General features: G+C 47.8%; 1 long non-coding RNA gene across 9 annotated transcripts in view; it reads right to left on the bottom strand.

The window, feature by feature from the left end:
* Positions 1-22,252, bottom strand: part of LOC110741301 — a 37,777-nt gene that overhangs the window by 6,190 nt on the left and 9,335 nt on the right. For 6 of the 9 annotated variants that reach the window (XR_004177300.1, XR_002517304.2, XR_002517303.2 and 3 more), the window contains 4 exons: positions 18,220-18,290; positions 9,608-9,844; positions 4,882-5,041; positions 1,667-4,409 (listed from right to left, as the gene is read on the bottom strand). This is a non-coding gene — a long non-coding RNA (uncharacterized LOC110741301). The remainder of the gene's footprint in view (positions 1-1,666; positions 4,410-4,881; positions 5,042-9,607; positions 9,845-18,219; positions 18,291-22,252) is intronic. The other 3 variants (XR_002517301.2, XR_002517300.2, XR_002517302.2) reach the window with 3 other exon arrangements.

Genomic DNA, 22,252 nt, shown 5'->3' with positions numbered 1-22,252 from the left:
ACTGATGGTTCATTGATATGATTTAAAGTAATTATATCAAAAAGTATATATAAGTATATATTTCAAGAGGTGGAAATACATAAAATATGTAAATAACTACCAAATAATAAAAACAGAAATGGTTTAAGTGGTTACCTTTTGACCAACTGTAGTATGGGAAAGTTAACTTGCACATTTTCGTAATATTCTGTTCTTTTTTTAATTAAATAAATTTTTACACTTTTTTTTTTAAATCTGCTTTTTAAAGGAAGAGATTATTTGTATTGGAAACTGCTGACCCATAGCCACTTCTCCTATGACACTTGCTATGTTGGGATGAGATAAATCAGACCACAACATTTTTTTTCATGAAAACCTGGCTTCTTTTTCTGAGATGGTTTACAAAGAGGCTACGAGGACCTTTGGAAATATTGTAGAATTTGGAATCAAAAGAAACAGGATAATTGCAGAAAAATCTTTTAATAAATTTTTGTGCCTCAGTTTTCCTACCCTTCAACGGGCTTCTTGCCCATAGTTTTACTCCTTTGAGTCCCAAGGAGATGAGGCATTCAAATCCTAAGCTATAGGAAACCCCGCCAGTGGTCGTTTTCAGTCGATAAGCCACGAGTTATGGACAAGAGCCGGGCAGTTTTTACACATTTCTGGCATGCAAATAAATGTGCCAAATGTTTAAATTACTCTGTGTGATTTCTAAGTCAGCAGCTTCAGTGCTCCCTGTGGTAGAATCAAATTTCTGCATGAAGATCTGAGGAAACTGCTGACTTACTGAACACTCTGCAGCCAGACACCCACACAACTCACAGCACACCTTGAAAACACCGAGGTGGCAGGGTGGAGGATGGGGAGCCTTCTTTGCAGAGGCCTACAGAGCCAGCCTCATCCTCCACACACATGGCTCTCCTCTATTCTAGACAAGGGCACCCCGGTTCCTCTACCCCTGCACTGATGGTATTTCCATGGGTTATATTGGGTTGGGGAAGGGGATAGATAAGAAATATACAGAAAATGGAAAACAAAACTGATTTGTGCAAATCGTCATCTGCGAAGCCTGCATTCCTGGTTGCCTGCATTTATAATATTAAGGGGGGGGCGGGGAAATTACAAATAAGGCAGTCAATGAGTTAGTATGAATCGGATCTTTGTTCTTTGGCAAACCCTGCCTGGAAAGCTGAGTGCAGGCTTCTCATTGACTTGCAGCATCAGTTTTACAGAAATGGCTTTAAAATCTGCCCAAGGTCCATTCTCCTCCTGCCAGGCCAGAAAGATTAAGAAAGATGACCATACAGCTGGATACCCTGTGGTCAGTTTTTATGAAACGGGCAAACTCTGTGCAGTGCCTTTACACCCCACCAAAATATGGGAAAGGAGCTGGGGAAATGGTCCCATGGACAGACCTGGGAACTGAGAAAGGGAGCCGAGAGAGAAATAATTCTCCTGGCTCTGTTCTATGCCACCCACAGCCATGGGCTAGATACACTCTCTGAATGCCAAACTTGTGCTTCCCAGGCACCCTGCTGCCAAAATATAGCTGGAGAAAGCAGCCAGAGAATCCCACAGTCCAGGCAAGCACAAGAGCTTAACTGGAGACAAGACTGTGGGGTTGAAAGGGAGGGAGATGAATCCTATCAGATGTGTGGTGATTCCTTTCTACGTTCGAAGCACTTACGCTTTTAAATCATCTCTCCTCCAAGTAAATTTGTGGGACAAGCTGTATTTTCTCCACTTAATAAATGATGAAACTGAGGCTCAGATTCGATTTGGATCATAGTCAGTTTGCATAGATAGCACCAGATTCTATTCCTTGGCCTTCTCGCTTCAGGGTCTTTCTCCTAGACCACATTACCAGTAGATGTCATTCTTTGACCAGCAGACAAATGCCAGACAGTAGAAATTCTAGCCACTTGGCTGAAAGTTCAGGTTCAGGGAGCATCTGCAAGAGATGGAGGGAATCAAGGCCAGTGTGCCCAGCTCCTTTGCTTCTGCCCCACCCAGAGCTGAGGACCTGGGCCTCATGTGCCCTCCCCACACGGTGCCTGCTTTCTCTTTTACAGAGATTCTGTGACCCCTCAGGGCTCCCAGATCCTCAATCCCACTGAGGCTTTGCCTCAGATAGGAGACTACACGTTTTTCCTCCAGACTAAAATATTATTCCAATAGCTTTATTTTTATATTATTATTATGGTTTGTCTTTTGTTTTTTGTTACTTATCTCCTCTGGTCATGAGTCTGCTGCATACCCTAGACCAGGTGGGTTCAAATTTCCCCTATTCTAATTTTAATTTCCACATGATCAGAATAAACATGGCTGCCTCAAGATCTCATTTTCCAATGCTGCCGGAAATGAAAATTCCACATAGCCTAGTGGACCTTCCCTCCTCCTCTCACTGGACAGCTTGCTGTTTAGAGGCTCCTGCCATTCTTAGCACGGCAGCTGTCGCAGCAGTTAGCCATGGAAAGACCCATTCGCTCATTTGATCCCATCTCCCTGCCAGGACAGGATATAGGCCTTGAAAGTGTTTCCTGGTCTAAAGACTGAGTCGGGGTTTATTTATCCTAGGTTACAGCAAACATTACTTCAAAAAACAGGAAAGACAGTCTCATCTTGTTGATTATGATACCAGTTATAGCAATGAGGTGGAGGCGTTGTGGAAGCAGAGCTTGCATTTCCATACAAGGCTACCTTGGAACCTCATCTGTTGTCAGGGAGCCGAAGTGTGTCGCTGTGACAACCCTCATAGGACCTTGGGAGTACTGGCTACTCCTGCTCTCACATCCCTTAGGGCTATGAGAAATAAAAATAATTATATCAGCTTGTGACATTCTTAGATTGGTCCTAATTTACGAAGCTCCTTATGGGCAAATTAATTGTTCCATTTGCCTTTCATTGGGATCAGCACTAAGATACACTCAATAAAATGTTTAATTAAGACTGATGGAATGCTAGAACTTACTCCTTCTAACTGCATTTTTGTAAGGAAATTATATCTAACAATAATTTATTGTATAGTTCAAAATGCCTAGAAGAGAAGAATTATAATGTTCCCAACACAAAGAAAAGATAAATGCTTGAGGTGATGGATATCTCGATTACCCTGATTTGATCATTATACATTGTATGCATGTATCAAATTATCACATGTACCCCAAAATCTGAACAACAATTACATAGCGATAAAAAGCAGAAACAAACAAAAAAGACAGATTGAAAAAGAGCCAGTTGATCAGGAAGGAAGGGAAAGAGAATGCACAAAGGATTCCTGGCTCATTTGTATGAAGCAAGCTAAGTTGAATAATGTCTCACCTTAAATTCAAGAAGTATTTCCCTGCTAATAGCTGCACTGTTAATAATACTAAGAGCTAACACTTATTAGACCCTTACTACTTGTCAGGCACTGAGCTAAATATTCAACATACATCATAACATTTAACAACGCTTAAGGGAAGTAGTGATATTATTTCTATTTTGCTGAAAGAAAAAAATGAGGGTACAAGAGGTTAAACAATTTGCCCAAGGTGACATACAGGTAAAGATACAGGTAAAGGGCAACCTGAATTCAAACTGGAATTAATCTGACTCTTGAGCCTGTATTCTTGACCACATGCCATACTGCCTTTCTGCTCTTGGTTTATTTTTGGAGAACCAGTGCTGTCAGAGAAGAAAAGTGAGAGGTAATATTATTGCTGTTATTCATCGGATAATTTTAACTCTGCCTTTATTTCTGAGAGGTAGTTATTTTCCTTTTCCACCCTCCCTGGTCCTCAATCGACTCCCACTTTGTCTCCATGGCTCCCCTCGCCCACTTGATCTCTTTAGCCTCTTTCCCATCAGAACATTAAGTGATGGTTGAACTAAGAAGCGTCATGACCAATGACCTTGGATAACTCCACTTTCTTTCAACCCCTGCCTCAAACAGGGATTAGGGAAGAAAATAATCTCTGGGATGCTACCTTCCATGAATCAGGGTCTAGCACCAACTAATATTTGGGTACAATTCATCCAGTATCTTCACTCTCGTTGTCATCTTTGATGTGTGGGACAACCATATGAATTAGGCCAGTCAGATAATACTACTTTACAGATAATGCAACTGAAGCTCAGAAAGCAGGTGCAGTTGAGAGTTGAGCCAGATCCGGTTTCAAATCCCAACTGTTTTCTACAAAATAATGGCAGCCTTTTCTGAGAATGAGAAGCTGCCCCATTCATGCCACCCTAAAGAGATGGTTTACTTTACCTGGGACTTCGAGCTGCACCCTTGTGGCACAGATGTCATTCGTGGAGTTTAAGTGTTCTTGGTGGGCAGAGGTTTTCACGAGAGCTCGTTTATGTTGGCTACAAGACTGTTCTTCTCCTAGCATGTAAACCACATTATTTTGGTTTTCTTTCGTTGTTTGTCTTGCTTTAAACATTGTCTTGATAGAAAGGGAAATACAAGATCTTAGGTGTCAATGTAAAGTTTATCAACAAGTCTACACAGAAATATGCATCTATAAATCCAGGCTATAAAGAGCAATAACAAATGAGTCAAAACACCTGGACTCCAGCCCAGATCTCAGTGAATTTTATGAAGCTTTGAGAGAGCCACTTACATTCTCCAAGCCTCAGTTTCCATAAAGGAAACAATGGTGGGCTAGAGGATCCCTACAGAGTAGCACTTTCCCAGTATTGAAAACCCATGGATTGTAGGATCCTTAGCCCTGCTGACTGTTATCTGAGCAGCGGAAGCATATTTGTTTTAAGCAGCTGGGACTGTAGAAGACATGGGTGCTTCCTTCCTGGGATGGTCAGTCAACAAGATGCATGTAAGATTTCCAAGGAGAGAAGGCAAGCCATGGGGTTGAGTGGGAGCAAGCTGGTCTGCTGGGAAGGAGCAGAAATACTGACCACCTCAAGTCCTGAACACCCAGTGGAGGTCGTGCCTTTCCATGGGTGGTCTCCGAATTCCGGGCACGCTTTTTCTTCCTGTTTCCAAATAGCTTAGCAAGCTTAATCCATCCACACAACATGTAATAAGCTCTTTTGTGTTCCAGATATTTGATAAGAACTGAAAATAAAAGATAAAGTAAGATTCTGTTCTTAAAGAGCTTATCCGAGGAACAAGTAACGAGAAATGATGTGAATTTTTAGCAGAAATTTGCAAAACACCAGATGAGAAAAATACGATATGTGTGTTCTATGTGGATTGGCAGGGTACATTATTTTATACCAACTCATGACGTTCTTTACCCATCTGATGCATGGGAAATCCTAGTTCCCCAACTACATAAGGAGCTCCTTGAGGGCAGGATCAAGACTCATGTTTATTTGTTCAGCGATACCTCACCCAGTATTAAGCACATCAAAAGTTGTTCACTAATCTGGACGAGTGCTTCCCCAATCTGGACATGAGGTAGAATCCCGCTCCCTGCCCTGTTGAAATTGGGAGTGGTCCTAGGAGGTGGTCCTAGGATGAAATCCGAACAGGGTCACTTGGCAGAAAATTAGAGGGCCACTGAAGAGTTTCGGCCTTTCTGTTTTTCTCTCTGGCACGTGTCAGGTGACAGCTGCTTATCAACTTGGGCCTGGAGTAACTCTGATACCATGGAACAAAACCCCCTGCTAGCCTAGTGTTGGTGCAGCTGAGTAAGATGTGTTGCTTCAAGTCACTGAGGTTTGGCTCTTGTTACCACAGTGTAACCTAGTCCAGTCTGTCTGGTGCAGAAGTGTTCCACAAATAGTTGCTGATCTCTGTACCGATGCCTCGATTATAGCAGATAGGTAAGGAAGTAAATAAAGTAAGTTGGCAGCAGCCCTAGGAGAAGGCTACCTCCACTGAAAAAATACTTCCCCAGCTCTTTCTAATATGCCGTTGTTCATATTTCTAGCAAAGCACCACAAAAGGCCATTGACATTCCATCTCTGTCAGCATTTCTTCTACTCTGAGGCTGCTTTGTGGCTGCTCAAACTCAGATTTAAGTTTGCTGTGAACCTTAGCAGTGAATGTCTCTATCTTTGCCTCAAGACTTTTGCAGTCAGAAGAGACAATGCAATAAGCAGTCCTGGAAAATGGTAGACAATTGGGGAAGAGTTAAGATGAGAGACTGTCTGAAAAAGCGTGTGAAGATTGGAAAGGAAAAGTTCCGCCGAGACAGAGCTTCCCAGGGATTGCAGTCAAAAACCACTAGGAAATTGAGATAGATGTTGATGCCTTTAGGAGCTTGGCCTCTGGCATCAGCCAAACCTGACCTTGAATCCCAGCTATTCACTCACCTACTGAGTGACTGAGCAAGTTACTGAACTTTTCTATCCAATTCAGTTTCCTCATCTGTCAAACATAGGGCCATTGACAACATAGGAAAGTAATTTTCCTTAATAATAAGGACGCATTTTTATAGTATGTGCTTTTAAAAGGAGCCTTAAATAAAGAGAAGTGAGATCATTTTCCAGCGCACTTAGCACAGTAACGACAACATAGAAAGTGTTCAAAAAATGACAGCTTAAGAAAGCAAAGGATGTGGAAACATTCACTGAAGGGCTGCAGAACATAAAAGAGGGTCTGCCTGGGCTCAGCTTCCAGGAAACTCTCAAACTCTTGCCCAGAGCATCGTGATGTAGCCCTTGGAACCTCACGCAGGCCATGATGATCCTTTTACCAGATATCAGAACCTAACGAACCTTCAGCCACTTAAAAGTGCGCTCTGGAAAGTATTCAACAAGGGCTTGAGAAACCAAGGAGACCCTGATGGAGGAGATGTCAAATAACGTGAGAGCCTTGTTCTGTCTAAGCTAATTTCCCGCACTTTCCAGAGAGATGGAAGTGATTGGTCTTCGGTCTGCTCAGCTGACTTTGAACATTGGCCACAGGACTTGGGACAGGCAGGGAGAAGGTGGAAGTCTATTGTCTCCACCTGGGACAGCCTCAGTGTCCTTTTGTTCCAGCTGGAAGTAGCCCCAGAAATAGCAGTAAAGGAAAAACATGTGCTTTGAGGTTCCCCACCTCCCTTTTCTGTGCCCCCTCCCTTACCAGGGGATTTTCCTGCGCCCGGGCACCCCGTGTTTCCTGAAGTTCTGCTCCAGAGACAATTATTCCCTCCAGCGGAGTAGAGAAAACAAGAGACTTGGAATTAAAAGACACATATCCAAATCTGAACGCGTTCACATGCCAGTCCTTATCTGATTGCACCAGAGCCTCAGTTTCCTGGACATAGCAATAACCACCCCATAGTAGGTAATTATTTTATTATATTATAGTAGTTAACAGACTTGGGTTTGATTTGAACATCAGAGACAAGAAGAATTGATTTCTGCTCTTGTAGATGAAGCAAAACTTTTTTAACCAGGTAAAATTCCTTAACTAGCTCACTCCATTCATTCCTCCAGCCATCCATTCACTCAATAAACATGTAGTCTGAGCCTACTGTTGTGTTAAGTAGCACTAAGTGAGGAGAGCTGAAAGAGAATTCAGACCTTGGGAAGGAGGCTGACAGAGAAACAGATGGTAAAGCAGGAGAGTGGCTGCGGTGTTGAAAGCAGCAGCCCAGCAGATGAGGAAGGGAAGCACAGTGCACCTAGAGAGCTCAGGAAGGGCATCCTGAGTGAGGAAATGCCTGCTCTGGGCGTGAAATGACAGCTTAGAGTGTAATAGGTAAAAAAGGCAGAGGGAAAAGAAGGCAAGGATGAGGCCGGGCGCGGTGGCTCACGCCTGTAATCCCAACAGGTTGGGAGGCTGAGGCAGGCAGATGACTGAGGTCAAGAGTTAGAGACCAGCCTGGCCAAGGTGGTGAAACCCTCTCTCTACTAAAAATAAAAAAATTAGCTGGGCCTGGTGGCGTGTGCCTATAATACCAGCTACTCAGGAGGCTGAGGCAGGAGAATTGCTTGAACCTGGGAGTCGGAGGTTACAGTGAGCTGAGATTGCACCACTGCACTCCAGCCAGGTGACAGAGTGAGGCTCTGTCTCAAAAAAATAAATAAATAAATAAATAAATAAATAATAAAGGCGGGGATGAGCTGAGAGGAAAAAAGTTAATTCAGGCAAAGAGTTAATTCAGAAAATGGAGTAAGGAAAAACAGCATTTCTGTGTTGCTGGAACATCAGAAGGTGGAAAATGATGAAAAATATAGATTTTCCTAGCACCCAAGAAACTCTCATTTTAGAAGGAGAGCTCTAAAATCAACTCCTCCTCCCAGAACTACCTCTGCAATTATCTGACCCTCCAGAGATTCCCAGGTACGTTTAATTCATGCTGAAAACGCAAGGAAAAATAAAATGTGATCATCAAAATGTTCAAAGCTCCCTCCAAGTCTCTCTCCCATTTTCTGTCCCTTTTGTGAGCACCAACCCCGCAATGGTAGGAAGCATTTGTCTAAAAATAGCCCTTCTAAAAGACCCAATCTTTTCTGAGTTTCATAAAACATCTGCTGAACAGTTTCCTATAACTGTTTTTGGCCATTAAATCAAAGCTGGCAAAAACAATGTTCTGCTTCTGCCTTTAAAGTACAGAATCGCCATCAGGCCTTCCTCTCAGACCCAGACGACAATGGGGCCAGAAATAGCCACAGGAGGCTTTGAAACACCTAAAGGCCCGGGTCCAAGCACAGAGTTACTAGTGTCTTGTTTTTCTCTCTTTTAAAAGAGGCTGTTCATCTCCCAAGTACAGAAGAGAAACTTAGATAGGCCTAGCCTCCTGGGAGACGCTCTGTTCCCCCATGCAAATTACCACCTGCAGTGGTGGGGCGGTGTGGTTTGTGCAGCTCAGGGCTGGCAGAGAGCAGAGACCGGTAAAAGTCTCATCCTGCGTTGGCAGGGGCAGCCACACATGTGGAGTGAGTGTGGGGGTGGACTGGCATCTGGCTGTATGGTTGCGCCTTCTCTATGCTGTGTCTGTGCTGTTCACTGGGCTCCTATTTGCTCAGGTGGCACAGAACATGGGGGTGTGCAGCAACCTGAGCAAGTCCAGGGGAAAACTCACAGACACAAGGTCGAAAGATCTAGTAGGTTCTGTTCAGACTGTGCTTCCAAGTAGCTAAGCGTCTTTGGCAAGACATTTTCTCTCCCTGACCCTGTCTGTGTGGCAGGCATCAGTGCGAGAACTGCTGGGCCTTGTATACGGCAGGAGGAAGCCAGGCCTTGGTACGATGCAGACAGAGGAACTCCTTGGGGCCAAGGCAGTCAGGCACTAAGAGCAGCTCAGTGCTGGAGGTCGGCTGAGGGACATGCAAGTCAATGGCAGTGCTAGAGCTGAGACCCCTGTCCGTGTGTACAAGACCCAATCAGGGGCTGAGGACACATGAAACTGGATCCAGCCCCTGGGAGAAAACAGGCTTTAGAATGCCTGGTTAATCTAGGATAAGACTTCAGTCTGTACAGTGAACTTGAGGATTAGGTCAAAAACATCAAGGCAACCTCTTGATGCCAAGGAGTAAGAGGCCAGCACGACAGGTGAGGGCCTGTCGTGGCTGAGAGATTCCAGAGCACAGGGAGTGTATCTGTGGTGCTTGTCTGTAGGTCTCACATGGCACATGCTTTGGGTCCCAAGACTTCATACTATCTTAAAACGGGTGACTGGGACAAAGTCACCAAACATTCAATGCCATTGTCGGAGCTGGCTCAGAGTAGAGATGAACCCACCTGTAAGCAAGGTGTAAGCAGATGGGGATGAGAGCAGCTAGGAGTGCAAGGCTGGAAGAGGGCTGGATGTGATGCACTGTGACCCTCCTCCCAGGTCAGCTCTCCAGGCTTCTGTGCACTCTCTCCCAATTTGTACAGAATGGTCCTCACAGGCTTTGGTAGAAACTGGTTTCCATGTTCCATGTCCGTCATAATTTGTGATAGACTCATAAAACAATGGAGGATGGTCCCTGTAATCTGTGAATACAGTTAGGTGGATACCAGGTCTATAATTGCAAGAGCAAAATGAGGAGTGGGAGTGAACACGTCCTTGTCATTGTGGGTTTTCCCTGAACATAGCCAGGTAATGGTCATGACAGGGGAGATGCTGACTCATTTTCTCTTTTTCTTTCCTATCTCCTTCTCTCCCTCTGTCTTTTCCTTTCATCCCTCCCGCCCTCTCTCCCTTCCCTTCTTCCTTCCTTCCATTCTCTATCTCATGCCAGTTTCTATTAGTAGCACTCTGAGAAGAGTTTAATTTAAAAAATAGATTAACATTTTACCCAAAACAGTGAAGCTAAAAAACAGTTAAGGTAAAGGAAAATACACTGACACAGTGAAGAAAACCTTCACTTAAAGCTACTGCTACCAGAAGATATGGTGCAAATTTGCTCAAAAAGGCATCATCTAGGAGATGCACGCAACATCTGAGCAAAGGATGCAAAGCCTGCCAACATTTTAGCTTGTTTGTGAAATTATTTCTGCACACTTGTCACTTTTTGAAGCAAAATGTGAGGTCTATTTATAGATCTATATTTATTTGATAGAATAGCATTGAATGGGCTGCTTTAGGGATTGCCTGTTGCAAATGAACTGTGTGTGTGTGTGTGTGTGCGCGCGCGCGCATGTGTGTGTGTGAACTTGGGATGCAGTAATGAATAGCTTGGACTGTGCTCATAGCTCCTGAGTTCCCACCCCATTCAAAACCTACCCCTCACTCTTTCCTGGCAGCCATGCACAGACTTCCAGACCAGAACTTGGATCTGCATAGTGCCTCTGATGAGCGCAGCATGTCAGCTACTAGTAAAGCAAAAGCTTAGCCAGGAAGAGGAAAGGAGTGGGGCATCAGGTGGGCCAAAATGGCTGCATCCAATATTGTAACTGGGGGAAAAGCTTCACAGATGATCATTTTAAAATGAATTCAGTCAGTTTGCCATTTGGTTCTCATCCTGCCTATCCAGGGATCCGAAAGATCGGCCCCCAGTTTTCAAATATTATATTAGGCCATGCAATAACAATAAAGTTGAGTAAGATTCTGGGTTTGCCCAACTTCTGGTCCCAGGCTCCTGTCCCAGCCAGCCCTCCTGCCCAGCCTCTATGCTGCCGTGCTCCAGCAAGCCTAGCTGTGGCTGTGATGTGCACAAGACACACGTGGAGTTGTCCCCGGACCCCAGGAAGCAGGCCGAGCCTCCCTGGCAAGGGCCTGCTGCTGCTCTTGCTGTGCTGTGGCTAGGCAGCTGGAACAGCAGGCACAGCTGGGTCTGGCGGTGGGCTCTGGGCGCAGTGTTCATCTTCATCTGTCCTTCCTCAGCAGGTTCAGGGTACTTTGCATTTGGCCTGGGAGTGCAGCCCCCTGGGTCCTCCCCAACTGCTTTTAGGGAGCCCTCTTTTTTGCTTCTGCCTCACCCTTCCCTTCCTGTAGAAAAGACCAGTCCATTCCTTGTGGGAGGCAGATGTGACCAAGACACCTGCTGTGGGTAGGAAGGAAAGGGGAGGACGGTTGGGCCGTCTCAGCTGCGCCCTTGGTGGGCTTGCGTGACTGAGCGAGACCACGGCAGCTGTGAGTTCTGGATAGGGATGGATCCTACATTCAGAGGGGGCTCAGGTGGCTGTGGGTGCCATGCAATATTCAAATTCACCCAAGCCCTCATGCTGTGTGTGCAAAGGGGCAGGACTTTGGACCCCGCATTTTCTTGGAAGCAATGGAGCTTATAGGGCTGAGAGGGCAGCAGGCAGCCTGGGACCTCACAGTAATGGGCATCGGGCCCTCCAGAGCAGGCTTCTGACTGGGCTTAAATCTAGCGATAAGGAGAGAAGGCGGCCACGGACAGCCCTCCGTAGAGGGGAGGCAGCCTCCTGCACAGTGCAGTGCTGAAGCAAGAGCACAGAGCCTCATGCGTGCATGCACACACACTCGCTTCCTCACTCTCACCCCCCCGGTCAGACAGCCCCAGCCTTCAGGCTGGCTCCTCCACCTAGCTTTGTGTCTATGGGCAAATTGCTCAGCCTCTCTGAGCCTCAGATTCTTTCAAGAACAACAACAGCAACAAAAATAGGCACTTAAATACTACTCATTTTACAGCATGGCTGTGATCATCAAATACAAGAGTATATAAAAAGTGCTTCCCAGTTAGTCAACAAATATTTACTTAATTCACATCTATTCCATGTAGGTCTATGCCAAGCACTAGGAAGACCCTAGAGAATGAAGTAAACACTGCGGCTGGGGGTGCGGGTGTAGGAGACAGACAATAAACACGTGAGCATGAGGCAAATGTGCATTCACACGTGCTGACAACGACCTCTGAAAGATGGCGCTGGGACAGAGCAGTAGGGTGGCAGAGGGAGGCCTGGCTCTGCCAAGGACAGTCCTTGAGGAAGGGACATTCGGGTCACAACCCGAGGGTGACAAAGGGGACAGCTGTCAAAAGTGACAATGCTGTGTACACTCCAGAGTGCCTGCCATGTGTCCCCAGGCTCTTGAGACTCAAAGTAGAGCTTGCAACCTGGTAAGGGGAGACAGACGACGAACCAAGGGCATAAGAAACTGCAATGGGCGTTGAGTAGGGTCCTGGAGTTGGGCAGATGGGAGGGGCGGGGGAGCATGCTGCAACTTCACAGGGTGGTCAAGGCAGGCATATTGAGGAGGTGGCATTTGAGAAAAGATTTGAAGATGGGGAGGGAAGAAGAAAATCATGATCTGTCTGCTCTGGCTTCTTTGGAGGACAAGCAGCTGCTAGGAAAGCAGGAATTGCATCAAGAAGGTATTGAGAAGGGCGACGGAGCCACTGCAGAACTCCCAGGGAGGCCCAGCAAGGGCTCAGCCTGGCAGGGTGGCCACGAGGAGCCAGAAGCCACTGGCCGCCCCAGAGAGTTGTAAGCAGGTCCAACAGGCTTCACTGACAAATGTCAGTTGTGAGAAACAGAGAGATGTGGAGCACCACCGCAGGGGCGTTGGCCTCAGAAACTGGGAGCCTGGAAGGGAAATTGCAGAGCAGGAGAGGACTGTAATGAACCGCTGTGTGGCGGAGACCAGGCGTTCAGCTGTGGCCATGTGAATTCCAAGACGACTGTCTTGTGAGTTCCCTGTGTGTGGAGTCAGAGGGAGTCGGGGCTGGAGTTACAATGTGGAGTTACTGGCACATAGATGCCTTCTGAAGCCCACAGACTAGAGGAGAAGAGAAAAAAGGACAGAGAACCAAGCATGCTCCAAAGCTAAGAGATTGAGGAGAAGACCGGGAACCAGCCGAAGCGGCTGAGTAGGGACCAGAGAAGCAGTAGGGAGAGCCAGGGAGAGTGGCAGCCCAAAGGCCCACTGAGGAAGCACAGCAGGAGAGCGAGACAGAAGGCGTCACCCGCCACCAAGAATACCAAAACAAGATGAGGACCAAGTATCAACATGCTCATTTCAGAGGGATCCGAGGGTTGCCCAAAGGCCTCCACCTCCAGAAGTTTCCTGTTTGGGGGTAATTCCCTCCCCGCATCCCTGAAATTCCTGCCTAGAATTGCTGATTGGAACAGAACAGCAAAGTCCAGGGTGTGGTTTCCAACACCAACCTGCCTCCACCTCGGATTCACAAATGCAAAGGGATATCACCATGGGTCTAACCACAGAAAGTGGAATCAACCCTGAGGGAAGAGGGTGATAACATGAGTATTGTGGCGGAAAAATGGTCCAGGGAGTGGACACAAGTGGCAGCCCTCAACAGTCACACTTTCCAGATAATTTTGAAATTCCCTTCCAATTCCTATACGTCTCTCATCTGAAGATGCAGGTTGCTGAGGGCAGCTGGGCACAGGCTGGAGGTCCTGCTTTTGCACAGAGATAGCAGCAGCTGACGTAGGGGGCTGAGGAGCACACAGGGAAGCCTCATCCACAGGTCCTGGAGCAACTTCCCCATCCCCTGCACCAGCGTTTATGGATAGGAAGGCCTGGGGCTGGGTCATGGAGAGGAAAGCCCAAGGTCTGGTCTGCCTACTGCCGATAAGTAATTACACAAGACAAGCAGAAGGAATCCAGACCGAGATCTAAGAGCATCCAGATGCCCGCCGCAGCGGGCCCAGTTCCTGAGCTATGACAGGCTTTAATGTGCGCCCCAGCTCTTGGGGACGGAGGCCTGGCTGCCGGCCCTTCTGTTCCCTGGCAGAGACCCAGGCCCCCTGACCAGGGGAGGGGACTACTGGCTCCCTCTTCTCCACACTCCGAACACATGGCCCAGGCCCAGGACAGTTTTCAGAATTGAACATGAGCTCTTAGTATACACTTGATCATTTAAATGAGGTGTATGTGCAGGACCCTGTGCCGGGTACTTTAGATACTTCAATAGAGTTAATCCTCACAGAGGAGCAAGCTGAAAAATAACCTCTATGGTGTCGCTGAAAGGCAATCAGAACAGACAAATAAGAAAATGAGACTCAGCACAATGAAGTACTTTTCCCAAGGCTGCACAGCTAATACACGGCCACCCTGCATTCCCATCCAGCCCCGGCCACGGCATCCCTGGGCCTGCGAACACGGCCCGCCACCGACACCAGCTTCCCGGACATCTGTGGAGAAAGAGAACACTCAAACATTAAATGCAATTTTCCTCCTTCTAAAGCATTTTGCATCAAGAAAGAAAGGGAGGGGGATCTAACAAAACCACAGACCACGTATCAAAAAGCGCAGCCCAAACATCTCTGGGTGCCCACTTCCCTGCATTCTCCTTTCTCCAGAAAGACAGTAAATTGCCTACTTCCTTCTCCTGTGAGTTTGACAGAACAAAGAAGCATAGGACAAAAGCAGGGAAGGATGAAGTGACAGCCGCAGAACTATGGCTGATCAACTTGCCCCGCGTCAGAAAGTCAATGATTGAAGCAAGGTCTTTTCGCGTGCCTGGAAAGAGGACCTGCCCAGGGGAGGGGCTCTCCTTCCTGCCTTGAGACCACTCGTCATCCCGCCCCGGCAGAAGAAACAGCAGCAGCAGGAGGTGGAGAGAGGCAGAGGGAGGAGTGGAAAGAATGGAGTGAGGGAGAGAGTTGGGGAAGACAGGGTAGGTCCAGAAGGCCAGGAGACCAGGCATGCTTCATTTGAAGGCTTCTTCCAGCCCCCCACGTGTATGAGGTCTGCTGATTAGGGGAGAAAGGGTGAGCCAGAAGTTGGGACTCCAGGGCTTTCACTGGGAAAAGCCAAGCATGAAAGAAAAGGAAGCCTCTAGGTCTCTAGGGTTAGGATAGACAAGGAGCATCTCGGGGAGAATGTGGAAAGCAGAAAATGGGGATGTGAATACATGAGAGAGGCTCTGAGATGAGTAAGAGAGAAAAGTCACCAAAGATAGAACAGTGAGCAGGATGGAGGTGGGTAGCAAGACACATCTATAACCCACCTTATTCCTGTCCTCCACCTCCTGGACCAAGGCAGGGGCACACGATTCTCCAGCCTGGGACCCCAGCTGCCCCTTTCATAGCCGCACAATCTCTTTGCAAGCTGTGGTTTGTGGGCCTCTATAGTGCCTGAGTTCCCCACCAGCCCATGAGCTCTATGAGAAAGTAGGTGTGTCTCACACCCCAGGTCAGCACTCAGGGGTCACCGGTGGTGTGGATGGACAAATTAATGCAGGAGGCTCTTTCATCCAACATGACTGATCCTCCACAGGTCTCTCCCAGGGGTCCCACCCCTACTCCCCGCCAGGCTCTGCGCTGTGTGTATGGGGCTGCTTCTCTTCCCTCCTGATTTCCAGCTCTGCCTCCAGATCTGTCTTAGAGACGAGAAGCGCAAGGTTGGCAGAAGTGTGGCCTTTGCGTTTGTCTGCTGCCTCCAATCTGTGCCCCAGCTCGGGGAGGTGGGGAGAGGGATGGGAGGTAGGAGGTGGAGAAGGGGCTCTATGAATATTGGAGGAGTAGAGAATTTTAGCCAGAGACTGCCTTTTTATTGCAAGGAATGGGAGAGAATGTAGTGGGACAGTAATGTCTTTTCCAAGCTGACCCTTGGCTCAACATGAAAAAAAGAAGGCAGCAGTGGAAAGTGATGTCAAGACACCAGTGGTGTGTTTGAAAGGCAGGATCCCTGGGTCCAGTACCAACTGGCCCCTCACTCCCAAATCCAAGGCACTGCTACTGTGGTTTTTCAACAAATTTATATTCTGACCTGAGCTACACCAGATAGTACTCAGTGCTAGGATCGGGGCAGAGAGCAACATAGACAGCCTAGGTCCCCATCCCAGTGGTGCATATGGCCTGCAGGGAGATGCGGGACTGCAGTTGTGCTAAGCACTGTGGCAGAAAAGCACAGGAAGCTCTGAGAGCACAGAACAGGCACCTGGCTCCACCTGGGAGGTCGGGGAAAGCATCTCCTATGAAGTGACTTTCAGAAAGAGGCTGAGGAGCAAGGAGGAGGAGCCCAGAGATGATGGAAAGGGATGGCACGGGCCTGGTAGGCAGCCCTGGTTGGAGGAAGCCTGGCCTGCCTCAACCACAAAGAGGTTGCTATGGCTAAAGCGTAAAGATAAGAATGGGCCTAGGCAGCTCCACTGACTGAGAAAACAGAAAGGCTGGGGACACAAAGACCGCCCTGGAAGCCGATAGTGACCCAAAGCAATAGGCCTGCATACATGCAAAATCGAGGCCTGTGTACGTGAAACCACCTGAGACCTGTAGTGACTCAGGAAAAATATGAGTTGGGTGGAGGAGGCTCACTGTGCCTTAGGAAAGGTGGGGAGTGAAGGAAGGTGGGCACCACAGAACCAGAGCCGGAAGACCCAGCTAGGGGCTGGGAGCAGCATTTGTAGCATCAGGGGATGCAGAGAGCAAGTCCAGGCTCTGCACTCACCATTGAGTTAGGCTGTGTATAGCCAATTTCAGCTCTGTGTCCCAGACTGCAAAGATGGCAAGTGTTCAGGAAAAGGAATGAGCTCAAATAAGTAGGGGAGTCTTGGAGAAGGAAGCAGAGAAGACTGGAGTTGAAGAAAACCAAAGGATGGTAAATGGGGTGGAGGGTATTCTTGGGTGGGGTAAGAAGAGCAAGCCTGAGGGAGGGTGCACCCGGATTGTGTAGGGGGCAGCTGGTCAGGGGGATGGGTAGGACCTGCAGGGCGCCGGGCAAGGAGGGCCTTTGAGTTCTGGTCAGGGGACGTCCACGAGAGGTCAAAGAGGGCCATTGGAGGATTTTGAAAGGTGAGCAGCAAAACAGTGTAGGTGGGGGAGAGTTTAATCCAACAGTGGTGTACAGCCCGAAAGGGAAGGAGAGGAGGGAGGCAAGCCAGGGGTCACAGCAGCCTAGGCTGGGCAGGATGGGACTGAGGGGGTGCACCACCGCAGGCAGGGGAGAAAGTGCCAAGTCCAAGCATTTCCGAGCAGTAGCACGGACTGGGGGTGTCGGTGGAAAGCTGGCTCCCGGGTCTGAGTGACTGGGTGAAGCCATGGGCAGTCTCAGTGCAGAAGGGCAGGCAGGGCTGGGGGAGGCCAGGAGAGCAGATGGGGAAAGGGTCACTTTTGAGGAAACCCAACGCACAAAATAAACTAAAGGGAGCTGCACTGGTTTGAAAGTAAAGGCACCATGAGCCCTAGCCCTTAGTCCCCCACCCTCACACTCAGATCTCGAGGACTTCCCAGAACAAGGCTGGAAAGTCCCTGTTAGCGCAGCTGAAGGTCGCAGACCAACCCCGGGGCAGAGATCAGGGTCAGAGATGAAGATCTGGGGTCGCCAGCATGCAGCTGATAACCAAAGACACGTATGGCATCAGCCAGAAGGACAGAGGCGGTGCAGTGCTGAGTGGTGGGGAGGCTCCCACTAACCACCCACCCTGTTTTGCCGTTTCAAATGCCAGCTACACAGTGCCACAGACACCATCTCCTCCTCGGGACTGTGCTTCCTGCACTGCCTCTCCTGTATCAGATTCTGTCTGACTCCATCTCTCCCTCTCTTTCTACGTGCCCCTGGTCCAGCGCACAGCCTCCTTGTCTCCTTTGCTTCTTTCTCTCTTCCTTCTCCCAGCTGCACAGGCACCGTCCATCTGGGCTCCTAGCTTTAGACTCTCTGAAGCTTCCCACCGCCACTGCCCCCTCATCAGGTCTTTTTGGGTGGCATTTCATGATTTATTTTTAGCCCCTGTGCCATCCTGAGGATGTGAACAATATTCCTGAGTCATGGTTTTGCACGGAAGCAGGGCCAGACACTCCCTGCACATCCCTGAAGATGGCTTATCAACCTCTTGCCAGGCCTACAGGGGAGAGAGCTTTATCCGACAGTTTCTTTTCTGGATGGACATTTTTCCTTCTTCCCCTCCACCTCCAGCTCAGCCTTCAGCTGCTCCAACCCAGGAGGCTTCAGTCAGAGAAGCCAGCTGTTCTGGGGCAGCAACTTGAGCTAAACTCACCCGTATCCACATCACATCCTCAGCAGAGTCAGTTTCAGGAAAAAGGGATCGTGCGAAAGCCTCTGGTGTTTCTGTGATTGAAAACAGAGAGCAAGCCAGTTCAGAAAATGAGCAAGGTGAAACTGTTTCTAAAGAGTCCTGTACTGGGGGCCAGAGACTTGGGTTCTAGGCTTGTCACCTTAAGCAAATCACTTAATCCCACTCAAGGAGTATTTTCCAAATCCCTCCTCTCTGCGAGGCTCCAGCCTGGGTTCTGGTTTCACCTGAGTTAAACCAGCTGATCCTAGTACATCATAATAATGGCTGTATTTATTGAACAATTACCACATGCAACGTGACATACTAGATACTCAGAAACACTGACGTTTCTTTCACAGGAAGAAACTGGATCTCAAATTATTAATAGAGTCGCATGGCCCAGAAATCCGGATTTAAAATCATTTTGGTGTCATCAAATCCCAAGTATATCCACCCCACCTCTCACTCTCCCTGGGCCTCTTCTAGCCCCAATCGTTACCTGCCCTCATTGCAGAAGAAAGAATAACCAAATCTTAGACAATTACCCACTTGCCAGGTACTCCGGCTGGCAGGGTAAAATTCAGTGTTTGGGGAGCTCAGAGTGATGAGGGATGTGGAGAGCCTTCACACTACGGACAACAGTCACCAAGCAGGACCCCACGCTTGGCTGAGCCTGTGAAATATCTAGACACAAAGCATCTCTGCCGGCCAACGCTTCCAAATGGAGAAAAAACCATTTTGTGTCTGTGGCAAGATTTCACCCAATTCTATCATCCACATTTTTAAAAGTAAATTCATTTGAATTTTGTCATGTAGTGTCCAATGTGACAGGATCATCAAGTGTAAGATTACAGTGTCAAACTGACAAGACCCAGCTTCCTGGCCCCTTCTCCCATGTCCTCTCTCTCTGTCCATCTCTCTCCCTCCCTCCCTTTTCTCAACAGCAATGCCCTTCTCCCTCCTCTGGCCCCACACATACACCTTTGGCTGCAGCTTGAGAACCACTGCTTGCCTTTTAGATGCTTTGTGATCTCCCAACAGAAAATATAAAACGATGTGTAAATTACATGGCTGGGGTGAGAGGTGGGAAAGAGAAAGAAGCCCTGAATCAAACTCAGAGACTAGTTTCTTCCAGATGGACATGAATAATCCCACGAGTGTTGCTCAGAGAGGGGCCGGTCTGCTGACCTTGATGCAAGTCCTGGGACCCGGCTGTTCCCTGTAGGATATTAGTCACTCCATAAAACCTCTAGGCCAGTTTCCCAGGCTGTGGGGCCCTATAGGCAATTTCCCATAGGGTCTCAGAGCCTGAGAACCTATGCATCTCACTGCCTGGTGGTCGGTTCATGTTGCAGCAGATGTGATTTGCCTCTTGAAACATGACTTCAGCAAATGTCCCAAGACAAAGCTGTAAACTTTCTTAACTTCTCTCGCAGAGGGAACTCCAGGACCCAACCCAGCATCCCTCCTTCTGGCCATGACACGTGTCAGAGCCTGGGGAAATACAGAGCTCTTGCCTCGAGGAAATGCCACACGTGTGTTTCCAAGAAACCACATGCTGGGAGTTCCAGGGATGTTCCTGGGGCAGACGAAGGGGCAGCAAAGAGCTTGGAGCAGGATGTTCGGTGCCCAAGACACTTCCAAGACGAAGCTGAGGAGGGAGAAGCATGGACTCCTAGGTGGCCGGATTTGGAGGTCACCCAGCACAAGTCCCTCCCACGACACTCCTGTCCTGCATTCGTTGGGTCTTAGCTTAAACTCCACCTTCCCCTCCCCAGCAACTGATTTCACCATTGGATTCCTTTCTAGGTTTCAACATTCTTCAGCAGCTGACAATCACATGGCGGGCAGGGTGGTAGGGATATCTCATCAATGATGGAGTAAGAGAACACATTCATTCATTGTTCACTAAGTCTATCAGCCCTAAAGGTCTCTTATTTCCAAATAGGAAGGAATTCAGATTTAAAAGAGGGAGAGAGATCAGAACGGATGACGATTAGAAGAAGACAGGAAGCGGGAGGCAATGCAGCTGAGACACTAGACAGGGAAGGGAAGAGCTCCAGGTATCAGACATCTGTGCTGGGCAGCATCACGGGTGAGCACAGGAAGGAAAATTGATGACTTCATAATATTTTTACAACTTTACAACAAATATATATCTGAATCTGTCGCATGTACCAGGGTCTAACAAGAGCAGAAAGCAAAGGCAAACTCAAGTTTATGAGCCCTCCCCCTACACACAGAGGTGCTGGGGGACCTCTGTGTGCAGGGGTTTTACGAAAAGTGTCCTTGTGTGGACATGAACACAGTCAACGATGCTATAGAGGCAACTCCCTGGACACACTCCATTCGGGTGGCCCTGATCACCAGTCACATGAGTCCTTGTGTCTGTGTCTTGATCTGTCCCCGAATTACAATAGCAGCTTAGGATAAAGCTAACAGCATGCCTCCTAAAAAGTAAAACTGGTATTTTCCTTCTTGATGATGAAATACATAAATGTATCACTTTGCAGTGAAAAGGTGATGCCTCCGTAACCAGAGAGGTCACCTTGAGGCCTGAGTATGTAGTTGGAGGCTGAGGGCACAGCCCTTTGTTCCAAAAGCTCCTTGCAGTTTTGCTGTTGCTTAGGTTAGGTGGTTGTTGTTACTTGTTTTTTTGTTTTTTTGTTTTCTTTTTTTTTTTACTTGTTTTTGTAGTGGAATCAATGTTCACATCCTATGAACTCTGTCCCCTAGAACCCTGAAATCTTTTCTAGAAACCAAGATATTGTTTGCTTCCTTGAATTGTCTTTAGAAATGCAGGATTTAGGAAAGTGATGGGTGGACACCACCCTGCCCCTTGTGTTTGACTCCCAAGAGTTCGGAAGGTGCCACGCCCACCATTGACTTGAGCTGCTGTCTTGTCTCGTGTTTGTGGCCATCACTGCCCCAGCTGTGCTAAGGAGACCTGTGTCAAAACTTACATCCCACATTCCTGCTTTCCACAACCTATTACTTGCAGTGTTAACCCTAAAATGCCCACATGTATTGAGCTAGTCTTCTGCATTTAAGAATTTTTCCCCGTCCCCCAGCACCTCTGTGTGTAGGGGGAGGGCTCATAAACTTGAGTTTGCCTTTGCTTTCTGCCCTTATTAGACCCTGGTACATGCGACAGACTCAGACTTATATTTGTTGTAAAGTTGTAAAAACATTATGAAGTCATCAATTTTCCTTCCGTCTCCACTTCGCTTAACATCTGATTCACAACTTAATGTAAGTCCTAAAAAAAGAAAAGAAAAAAGGTTGGTGGGGAGCAAAGAAAGGCTCTTCATCACTTAAAAGCAACAAAACCAGACTGTTCTACATTATATAATAATTAATAAATAAAATAAATAAGTGTATCACTTTGGTTCTGAGGCAGTAGTGTCAGCTAACATAAAACTAACATAAAAACCAAATAAGATTTAAAAAAAAAAAAGGATTCCAGAATCTGGGGCCTTATCCTTTATTCCAACCCCCAAAGTCAACTGCCTACTTGCAGGATGGGCTCCTCAAATCCCTGGGAGGGCTCTAAACCCACCGTTGACTTTTCTTGAAGGTCTCACCCAAGAAGCTTGACTCCGAATCATAGAGTAAAGATCAGGGCGAAGGAGAAATCAAGAAGCTTGGGAGGAGACAAAAAGAACATGGCCAGGCCATCCAGGGATGTCACTTGCCAAGTTTTAAACCAACCTTCTGAGCTCTAACAAAATGCACACCCCAAGGCATTAGGACTGATTTACTCTGGCCTGAGGTGACTTCCTGTTTTTGAAGAGAAGAGGTGGGGAGCAGCTCAGAGATGGGTTCTGGGCACCAGTCGACTTTGACAAAACAGTCCTCGCTTGACTTCAGCGTAACTGGGGCAGATAGGGCGAGATAGGATTACTCCCCAAACAAGAAGTTTCACAAGCAGGCGAGCCACGTGCTCAGGAAAGCGGGGAGCGGGGTGGGGGGATGCCAATGCAGAGGCGGGGCTCCCGGGCCTGAGAGGGAGGTG

The sequence above is a fragment of the Papio anubis genome, chromosome 12 (assembly GCF_008728515.1).
Source record: "Papio anubis isolate 15944 chromosome 12, Panubis1.0, whole genome shotgun sequence".
In the NCBI taxonomy this organism is placed as follows: Eukaryota; Metazoa; Chordata; class Mammalia; order Primates; family Cercopithecidae; genus Papio; species Papio anubis.
Note: the sequence above shows the minus strand (reverse complement) of the source record. Positions and strands in the feature narration are given on the sequence as shown.